Raw genomic sequence first — 10482 nt, 5'->3', positions numbered from 1 at the left:
TGTTCCTTATGAATGCTATGAACAGACATATGTTTCCATGTCTCTTGGGCATATACACCTAAGAATGGAATCGCTGGATTATCTGATCCTGCAGTGTTTAATTGTTTGAGAAATTGGCAGGCTATTTTTTTCTATCTTCTTTTCCCAGGAGCACACAATGGCCCCCGGTTTTCTCCTTGCTCCTTAGTGTTTTCCCCTCCCTCTGGTCAGGTCTCCCCAACCACAGCAGCAGGGAGCAAAGTCTCACATCCAATGGGCACCCTTAGAGCCTGCATAGTGAATAAGAAGGACAAGATGTTGTCTAGTAAGGGATCATGTTACTCACTACTTGAAGAGTTCATTATACCTAGAATAAAAGCATAGCCCCTTAAGGTCTAGAACGTCCAGAAGGGTTTTTTTTCTCCCTGGACAATGGCTCTTTCCTGATTGAGTCTTTGCACCTTCCATTTATTTTGTGTCCTCTGCTTTAATTAGAACACATCACTCTTCATGAAGCTGGCCAAATGAATTCAGTATTTTCAATATATTGCTCAAAGCCACACAGCTGGTGGCATGGTCCCCACCAGATTCTCATATCAAAGACTTTGTTTTCAATCCCTCCTTCTAGAGGATCTCCTAATATATTAGCCTGTAGGGCAGAGCTTCTTCTATCTCTGTATCAGTGTTTCTCTGCCTCACCACCATTGACATGTGGAGTTGATACTTCTTTCTGGTAGAGGCTACCCTGTGAGCTGAGGGTTGTTTATGCATCCCTGGCCTCCATCAACTGAATGCCAGTAGCAACCCCAACTTCCTCAGTTGTGGCAACCAAAATTATCTCTAGACATGATTATAGTCCCTTGGTGGGGAGAGCAAAATGGCCCATTTGAGAACCACTGCCCTATAGCTACTGTCTTCTTCACTGAATAGGGGTTAATAAGGCAAAAAGTGAGACTATGAATTTAGAAGACATTTTAACAATAAAATTGGAATCCAATAGAGTCTGTGATAGATCTGCAGTTAATTAAAACATTTGCTTTACTAGAGTCTCTATTATTCCAAAAATTTAGTCCATACAAATTGAATGGAATCCCCAACCACTCTGGGTCAGGCAGGTGGTATGACCTTGCCACATAAGAAGCCATCTCCTCAAGGTATTTTTCTGGGCTGCTTGGCTGATCCTTCCCAAAGATCAGAACTTCAGAGTAGTCATGGTAATGGGAAGGGAAGATGGACGATCAGAGAAGGAGACCCTCTGACAAGAGGGGTTTCATTTGTTAGTGCTTCACGTTAATCTCAACTGCTTGTACTTCCTAGATCTTCAGCCTTAGGACTCAGTCTGAGAAGCAGAAATGAACACAGTTGCTCTGAGCCATTGACTTTCCAATCCAGGGTGCTCCCCTGCTCCTGCAGTGCTGTTCAGACTTGGCAGGATGCGACCCAAGCCCTCCTAGGTAAACCCCATGAAAATACTAGTCATCTTATCTGGAGGCATCCAAATACAATATTCATCTTTTTCGCCCTGGTGGAATCAATAAATTTGCATGATGCATATGAAATGTTTAATTAAAGCCCAATGGTAAAGCATTTTCAGAAAGTTATAAAAGCCCTTTGGAGAAGTCTGGCAGCCAGGGGTGCTTGTAAGTGTACCACGGATGCCTCCATCCATCAGATAGCAGGTTTCATCTTTGCTCTGTTTCTTTCTGGTCTCTGGGTTGTTTTGTAGGTATTACAGCTGCTAATAATGATTGGATGATGCCCAAATGACTACTAAGATTACAGACATTCGAGCCATTAAGGACATTACCACAAAATTCTCTCTGGCCAGAACCCACAGGGTGTCCACCTCCTTGGCCCTCTCTCTGGTGGGAAGGGAACTGGGCTCCCAAGCACAGAACCTGTGTTGAAGAAACATGAAGATCCCAAGAACAATCTGAAGTTTAAGGGGAAAAATGCTTAGAGACAGAGTTTTGCTCCTTTGGTCCTAATTGCCAGTAAGATTTCCTGGAGCCTCAGAGCTGGATGTGTTCTGAGCAGAGAAGCCAGGCTCAGACAACACACTCCAGGTGCTCTCACATTGCAGAATGAAGCCTCACTTAGTAGCTGTATTAACTGAATCCTCACTTTGTGTGGATTGATGGAATTCAGATCAGAATGTCCCCTCGCTGTAGGAGCTTCTCTTCCATGATTCCTTATCCCCTCCAAAGCAGGAACCCTTAATTTCATTGCTGATTTCTCCCCTTTGCTCACCCATTCATGCTCTTGTTCACTCCCTCATTTATTCCACCAAAGTCTTTTTAGAGCCTTTTATATATTGTGCACTATGTTTGTCCCAACAGTTCATCTTGATCTACTGAATGAATCACTGTTATCCCTGATTTACATGCACCACCTTCTCAAACCTCCATGACTCCTTTGAAAGCAGAGGACTCTTCTTTTCTTCAGCTGGGAGCAGAAAGGAAAGTTCAATTCAAAGCACAAGAAGGATTTAACCAACTATTGGTGGCTTGAAGATGTAGGAGAGCGTGTGACAAGGAATGTGGGTGATCTCTAGGAACTGAGTGGCCCCTACCAGACAGCCAGCAAGAAAATGAGGTCCTCGATATTATAGTTCCAGAGAAATTAATTCCTCCAATAATCTGAATGAGTTGGAAGTACATTCTTCCCCAAGGTCTCCAATGAGGAGCTCAGCCTAGTTGGTACCTTGATTTTGGCCTTGTGTAAACCCCGCCACATAGAGCCCAGCTGAGCCCATTTGGACTTCTGACCTACAGGATTGTGATACAATAGGTGGGCATTGTTTCAAGCTGCTAAATCTGTGGTGTTTGTTATGCAGCAAATGAAGACTATTGTAGTTCCAAGAGACTTATTTTATTCTCATGATAAGCCAGTAGGTTGCATATTATTCTTTTGGCTATAGGTCAAGGAACTGAAATACAGAGAAGGTAAGACACCTATTCAAGCTCACACAGCTTGCCAGGTGGGTGGAGAGAGATTCAAACCAAGGTCTTTTGACTACAATTCTGCTGTCTTTTTACCTGGCCACCTGGTCTCTGTCTAGTGGGCCTTCAAAATCTCCATGGCAGGTTTAACTCTGATCACTCTCTCTAACCTTCCAGCATTGTGGATGAGGGCCCTAAGATGTTGGAATCAGGAGGGCACATTGGCTGTCCCACAGAGATCCCTAGTGTGAATGAGCAGCCCATTGGGCCCTAAGCAAGATGAGTCAGCTGGACCACAGAGGCATGGAGTCACAGAGAAGTGGGGAGGAGTATGCAAATAGAGGTACCGTCATAGGAGAGAAAATAGAGAAGATATAACATCAGGATGTTGGGAGCTTCATGGTCAGAGTTGCACACCCAAAGGGCCAAAGTGACAGGAGGCATCATAAAGTGTCACACCCCACTCATATATTCAGGAGAGTGACATCCCTCCACGCTGTCCTCCAGCAGCTGTCATTCATTGCATTCACACATCTCCTCCAGCCCACCTGGCTGCCTCCCTCAGCCCTCTGTCCTTGGGGTCAGAGGCCACACACCAAGGCACTTTTCCCTGACACTCACAGCACCACTGCTTACCAGACTCTCACCTTTTGGAAGCAGATCCCACTACACTTTTTTAAAGATTTTATTTATTTATTCATGAGAGACGGAGAGAGAGAGAGAGAGAGAGAGAGAGAGAGAGAGGCAGAGACACAGGCAGAGGGAGAAGCAGGCTCCATGCAGGGAGCCCGATGATGCAGGACTCAATACCAGGTCTCCAGGATCATGCCCTGGGCCAAAGGTGGCACTAAACCGCTGAGCCACCCAGGCTGCCCCCACTACATTTTTAAAGAAAGACTAGGTTAAAGAAAAATGACCAGGATTCAAAAGTTTGACTTCTTTCACATTTTTGTAAATCACATTTATTGCTTATGACAGTAGAAATTCTGGAGAATACAAACAAGGAGAAAGAAGAAAGTGAAATCAAAGAAGAAACAGTGGTTGTCAGTAATGTTTTCCTCAAAGTTATTTTTTATAATAAATATATGAAAATGCATACACAGATACACAAATGTATAACTAAAGAATATTTTTAACAGAAGTGAGATCAGATGAATCTACATTTTACATCTAACTTTTCAGTTCATGATCTGCCGTCCATACTTTCCTAGGTCACTGAGCATAGCTTTGTCGGCCACATGACATTTAATCATATGATTATAAAAAACTTGATTATTTTGCTTATTTGGGACATTAAAACTCTTTCCAATTTTTCAGCAATGTCCATACTCTCTGTCCTTATACATAATTGCTGAATATCTAATAACTTACCTAAGATAAACATAACAAATTGGGATCTGTAGGCTGTAGTGGTTAATTTTATGTGTCAATTTAAACAGGCTATAGACTGCCTGGGTTGAACATTATTTCTGGGTGTTTCCTGAGAATGCTTCCAGATGAGATTAGCATTTGAATCTATGGGTTTAGTACAGTAGCAGATGGTGGGTGGACATCATCCAACCCATGTAGGGTCTGAACAGAACAAAAGGCAGAGGAAGAAGGAATTCATCCCCTCCTTTTTTCTGTCTCACTATGTGAGTTGGGACATCCCATCTCATCTTCTGCCCTCAGACTGGGATTTACACAATCAGCAGCCTGGGTTCTTAGGCCTTTCGACTTAGACTGAATCATGTCACACGTTTTCCTGCATCTGCAGCTTACAGTGATCAGATGGAGGACTTCCCAGCCTCCATAATCATATGGCCAATTCCTTACAGTGAATCTTCTCTTAGATATATAATATATATGTACAAACATATATATATTGATGTATATGTATATATTATATATACTGATATATGTGTATATATTATATATACTGATATACATATCAGTATTATCACTATACATATATATGCATCATATATCTGCTATAGAGAGAGGGAATATATAAGATATATATATATATTGTAAATATAATATCCTATTCTATTTCTCTGGTAAACACTGACTCATACATAGACTAAAAGGTATAAATATTTTAGGGTTCTGATATGACAAGTTTTTTAAAGATTTTATTTATTTGAGAGGGAAAGAGAGAGAGAGACAGAGAGAGAGAGATAGAGAGCACATTAGCAGGGAGGGATGGGGAAGGGGCAGAGGGAGAGGGAGAAGGAAAGAGTCTAAGGCAGGCTCGGCACACAGTGTGGTCTGACTGGGGCTGGGTCTCATAACTCTGAGATTATGACCTGAGCCAAAACTAAGAGTCAGCCACTCAACCCAGGCGCCCTATGAAAAGTATTTTCTAGAAAAGTTGTATCTGTTGTTGGACACTCTTGCTAATATAATGTGTCATACAGTTTTTAAAAATAGACATCAATTCAAAGGACAGTATCTCTCCCGAACAACACTCTAACAGCCTGCCCTGGTTTTCCCCTTGACCACTCTGCCACACGAACAACACTGCCACCCTTCCAGTGGCATCCCTCAAATGTCTCTGAGGGGCAAAAGGGAACTAATCAGGCAACCGTTTATGTATCTACATTTGCGTATCTATACCCATAGGCATGTCCAGCTAGTTGCACATATATGTATCAGATGAAGGTCAAATAAATACCATGTACTTCAAAGGAAAAAAATAAAGGCCTTTTTTTGAGAGCTATGTTTAAATCTTTATCAATCAACTCTTAAAAAATTAACTACTTGTCCATAAGCTCCCATTCCTGATTCAGAGAACAACAGTCTCATTTAGTTGCATGTCTTTGGTGAACCCCAGTGAACGAACAGAAAACGCACCCAGAAGTTACTATATGCTCGACACTGTGTGAGGCCCCATCATGTGTATTCTTTCTTTGAAGCCACATGAGGCATTCCTATCTACATTTCTATGCTTAGAGAAAATCTGCCAAGGAACTGCAGGGAAGACAGAAAGATCTGAACCCTAGCCTGTCCCCACTGTCAGCACCTTGTCCTGTCCCCAGGCCTCCAGGGCAGGTCCTAAAGCACATCCCTGCCCCAGGCAGCCACCTGGAGCTCACACTTGGTGGCTTCCCTTACCCACCTCCAAATGCTGCCTCTGAATAGTGCCTCTGAAACCCCTTTGCGCTTCTGGGGTTCAGCTCTCAGGAGCCTGTCACAGCCTCTGCTTTTAGGGGTCTGTGAACAGACACACTGACAAAAAAGCCCGGCAGCTCTGGCCCCAGCCAGGAGATGGTTTCCATGTTTCCTTCTTTAGTGCTCAGGGTCCCCAGAGGCAATTTCAATGTGTCTTGCTGTGCAAAGCCTCTCCAGGGAGTGACACCTGCCCACAGAGGTTTACAGCTGGGCCTACGCATGACCACGAGTGAGTCACAAGTGAAAAATGGAGACATCTCTCCCGGCTGCCGAGCTATGGGTCCCCTGACCACATTTATGTTTTTATATATGTGTTGGGATGATTCAGCGGAAACTTCTGGTCAAACGGATCACCATAGCAACTTTCAATAGACATCCAGCATGCAAATGAGAGAGTGCAAACGGGTGACTTTCTCAATGGCCCCAAACCATCACCTCTGAACCCTCCTAGGATGGAGCGTGATGCACTTTGAAGGTTTCATGCAGTCTGTTTACATGCATGTGGGCGCCTGGCTGGTTGGCTGGCACCTTCAGATGCTAAAACGAGAAAAACAAGTGCTATGGGTGGTCTCTAATAATCTGGATTCTTCTCACAGGAAAGACAAGCATAGTGTAGCTGGGAGATGGGTTCACATTTTCTTCCTGTCATTCATAAGCCTCAGGATATTGGCCAAATTATGAAAACTCTGAGCTTCGGGGTTTTCATTGCTAAAATGCAGATAAAAATGCTTGCTTGATAGAGATACGATGTGTCTTATATAGTGATTAGAAAGTGCTTTGCATATGGTAGTCTTCTCAGTAAATGGTAGTTACTGGTAATGTTCTCCTTGGACCTTCCAAAGCCTATTTTCTTTCTTTAGGCCTCAATGTTTAATTGAATGCCAGTGATGTGAAAAAATGTGTGTTGATATCTGAGAATATCAATGCCAATATAAATGACACCTGGTCTTGAAGAGCCCCATGAGTGGCTGAGAAGAAGCCAGGAGGGGTTATAGGTATTAGGCAGGGCTGGGGTGAATCTGGTTCAGATTAATCCTAATGGAGGTTTTTCACTTTAAAAAAAGTCTTACAGGACACAGATTTCAACTTTACAAAGCCAATGAGGTGTTAGAGAAGAGTAGGTTATTTTATTGACATTATTCACTATGTCAGATAGGAATGTCTTTCACTGTAAGCAACGGAATAACCGATTAACAGTGTCTTAAATAAATAAGGGTTAACATTCCCCACTCCTACTCCCCCACTCCCACACAGAGTTCTGGAGGAAGTTGTTTGCTTAAATTAGTTTAGAGGCTTAATGATATCAAGGTCAGCATCTCTGCAATTGTCAGATTTCCCTTGTTTCTGGTACCTCATCTTCCCAGGGTAGCTGCTAAAGTTCCAGCCATCATGTCTGCATTTCAAAATGGCAGGGGGCTGGGCGGGGGGAGAAAAATTAATAGTACCATTGAAATATTTATGTCTTCTTGGTGAAAACTGAGTCACATGACCATTCCTAACTGCAAGAGGATCTAGGAAAGTGATTTGTTTTTTAGCTTTACCAACCTCTACAGTAGAGACAGATAAGGACAAAGAAGTTAAAACAGTCAACTTCCAGTATTTGACCCTTTTCCCTTAGATTCACTTATTTTAGGACTGTCCACTTAAATATGACTTGCCTTTGCACAGTTGTTATATAATTCCACGATTTGGTTCAGTAACTCTGCCACTAAGTTTCAGTTTAAATGTGAGTGGGCACTTCTTGCCTGCCTCTTAGAAGACTGCCTCTAGAAGACTGGCTTTTGTTTTCCTTCAAAAACAACAAGGATAATAGTAGCTGCAGGTCAGCCATGGTTTCATAAGCTCTCAGGTGCCTGGCACTGGGGTAGGTCCTACAGAGAAATAAAAAACTATGCACAAGCCTTAATTTCAGACCCAAATGTCTCCTAGTGTAGCTGGGGAAGCTATAATTACACCAACCAAACAAGAGCACATGCGTTGGCTTATTGCAAGTGAAAAAAAAAATTTTTTTTTTTTTTTTGAGAGAGAGCAAGCGAGCGAGCATGAGTTGGTGGAGAGGAGCAGAAGGGAGAATCTTAAGCAGGCTCCACACCTAGCGTGGAGCCCAATGTGGGGCTTGATCTCACAACCCTGAGATCATGACCTGAGCTGAAATCAAGAGTCAGATGCCTAACTGCCTGAGCCACCTAGGCACCCCTGCAAGGCGAATTTTAAATTGTCTTCATGTATCTTTCTAATCTTTCAAAGGTCTGATGAGGAACTAGACTCAGCTTTTCATCTTGATTTGAGCGATGACCCCAAGGAGGAAGCATGTTTATGATTCAAAGTCACAGGGTAAGAAAAGAGCTTTGGTCCAATGCTGGACTCTTGGTCTAGTGCTCTGCCTTTTTGCACAGTGTGGCTCTGATGCAGGGGTCTAGAGTGGCTGAGTGGCCTGGGAGAGGAAAGCAAGGCCCCAGCAGGTGCTTATCTCCCCATCTTAGTCTCTCCTAGGAAAAGGGTAAAGGTCACTCACGTTCTTCTGTAGGAGCCCTGACTGGGTCCAAGGGTGAAGTAAAAAGTGACAAAGAAGGCTCTAGTCTGCTTAAACCTCAGGGCACCCCAGGAGAAGCACCTTACAGCGATTCTGTTTGGTCCACAATCCCATCCATGTCACTTGGATCTCAGCAGGAAGGAGTGGACCTAGCAAATGGAGTTTTAATAAAGACAATGTTTAGAGAGCACAGGGCTCAGGACGTCCTAACGGGAAAGTAAAATTTCCTGGGGCTACTCCCCTGGGGAAAATACCACCTCCGGCTGCTGGAAGGCATAACAAAAGGGAGTGGATCCAAACTCAGAGAGAAAGTGAGATGAGAGAGCGAGCTGGTTGTGTGGATAGTGCAAACTGAATCTAGGTAAAATGCTTAGTCAAGGGACATGACTAGCTCACAGTGATCACAGAGAGGGAGGCAGGAGACGGTCATCTCCCTCCCTTTCCTCTGCCTCAGCAATACTCAGACACCCAACCCCAGTGGAAGCCAGGGGGCCTGGGGAGTCCATTCATGCATCTGTGTAGATCTGCCTCCCAAGCACCAAGCTGAGTCGAGAAAGGTGGAGAATGAATAAGGGGGGCGGGGGGGGACAACAAAAAGACACCCAGCACAAAACTGAACTAAGGAAAAGGGGCTGCTAACACGCCTCTCTCTAGTCCTTTATGCTGTTAAAATGATCTCCACCAGGGAACGTTCTAGAAGTTTCCGTGGAACACTTGAAGATGAGGCTCACACATAGGATAAAGCCCCTTTGCCACAGTGAGCTCTGCCTTTATACACAGGGCCTCTAAACTTCACAACGGAGGATTAGAAATACCCTCAGTTATGGGCGCCTGTGTGGCTCAGTTGGTTGAGTGTCCAGCTCTTGATCTTGGCTCAGGTCTTGATATCAGGGTTGTGAGTCCTGATTTGAGCTCTACACTGAGCATGGAGCCTGCAAGAAGAAAGAAAGAGAAGGAAAGAAAGAAAGAAAGAAAGAAAGAAAGAAAGAAAGAAAGAAAGAAAGAAAGAAAGAAAGAAAGAAAGAAAGAAAGAAGAAAGAAAGAAAGAAAGAAAGAAAGAAAGAAAGAAAGAAAGAAAGAAAGAAAGAAAGAAAGAAAGAAGAGAAAAGAAGAAAAGAGAGACCCTCAGTTGTGTTTCCTCTTAAATATCCTGCAGAGAGTGACACTTTGGTGATAAACATTCAGTACCAGTTTTATCACTGTATCCTTTTCATCAATAAATTATATGATCTAAATTTCAAGAACATAAATTTCCTTAAGGGATAGGAGTGGAATGAACTGGGGTGGGGGGTGGTATCTATACACTGTCTTTAGTCCAAATTTCAAATGTTAGTGCAATAAGAAACCACCTGGTTTGCAGACAATCAGTAGATACCCAAAACAAATGGCTGGTGACAAAAAGGGAAGGGAAAGCATTTATATGTATCAATTATAGGTGAATATATAATGTGTACATCCATTTAATGATGTATTTGCTCAGTCGACCAATCAGCTCAGTCAAAACCGAGGCTCCAGTGGCCATATCCATAGGTTAATTTGGTTCTTTCAAGATAAGAATGAAGTGATACTAGAAGATTCTGTGCCATTCTCTGGAGCCGCTCCTACCCTGAGGATAAGGTGTCGTTTCTGGTGGCTTGGGAAATGTGTCGCTGGGAGTGGTCTGGCATATTCCGGTGCCACTTGAGGCTCCGCTTTTTCAGAAGATCACTAACAATCCCAGCACCAAGTTTCAGATTTGGCAAGAGGCACGTAAAAATGTTCTCAAGGTGTAGTGTTAAAAAAAAAAAAAAAAAAAAAAGATAGAAAGAAAGCAAACATAAAACACAACACCCAGGCTTCAAGGAACATAGCCTTGCCTCTCCCAACTTGCTTTCA

At 43.2% G+C, this 10482-nt stretch overlaps 1 long non-coding RNA gene across 12 annotated transcripts in view; it reads right to left on the bottom strand.

Moving 5' to 3' along the window:
- LOC102156069 overlaps window positions 1-10482 on the bottom strand; it is an 801934-nt gene that overhangs the window by 37174 nt on the left and 754278 nt on the right. The window lies entirely within an intron of this gene.

The sequence above is a fragment of the Canis lupus genome, chromosome 5 (assembly GCF_011100685.1).
Source record: "Canis lupus familiaris isolate Mischka breed German Shepherd chromosome 5, alternate assembly UU_Cfam_GSD_1.0, whole genome shotgun sequence".
Classification (NCBI taxonomy): domain Eukaryota; kingdom Metazoa; phylum Chordata; class Mammalia; order Carnivora; family Canidae; genus Canis; species Canis lupus.
Note: the sequence above shows the minus strand (reverse complement) of the source record. Positions and strands in the feature narration are given on the sequence as shown.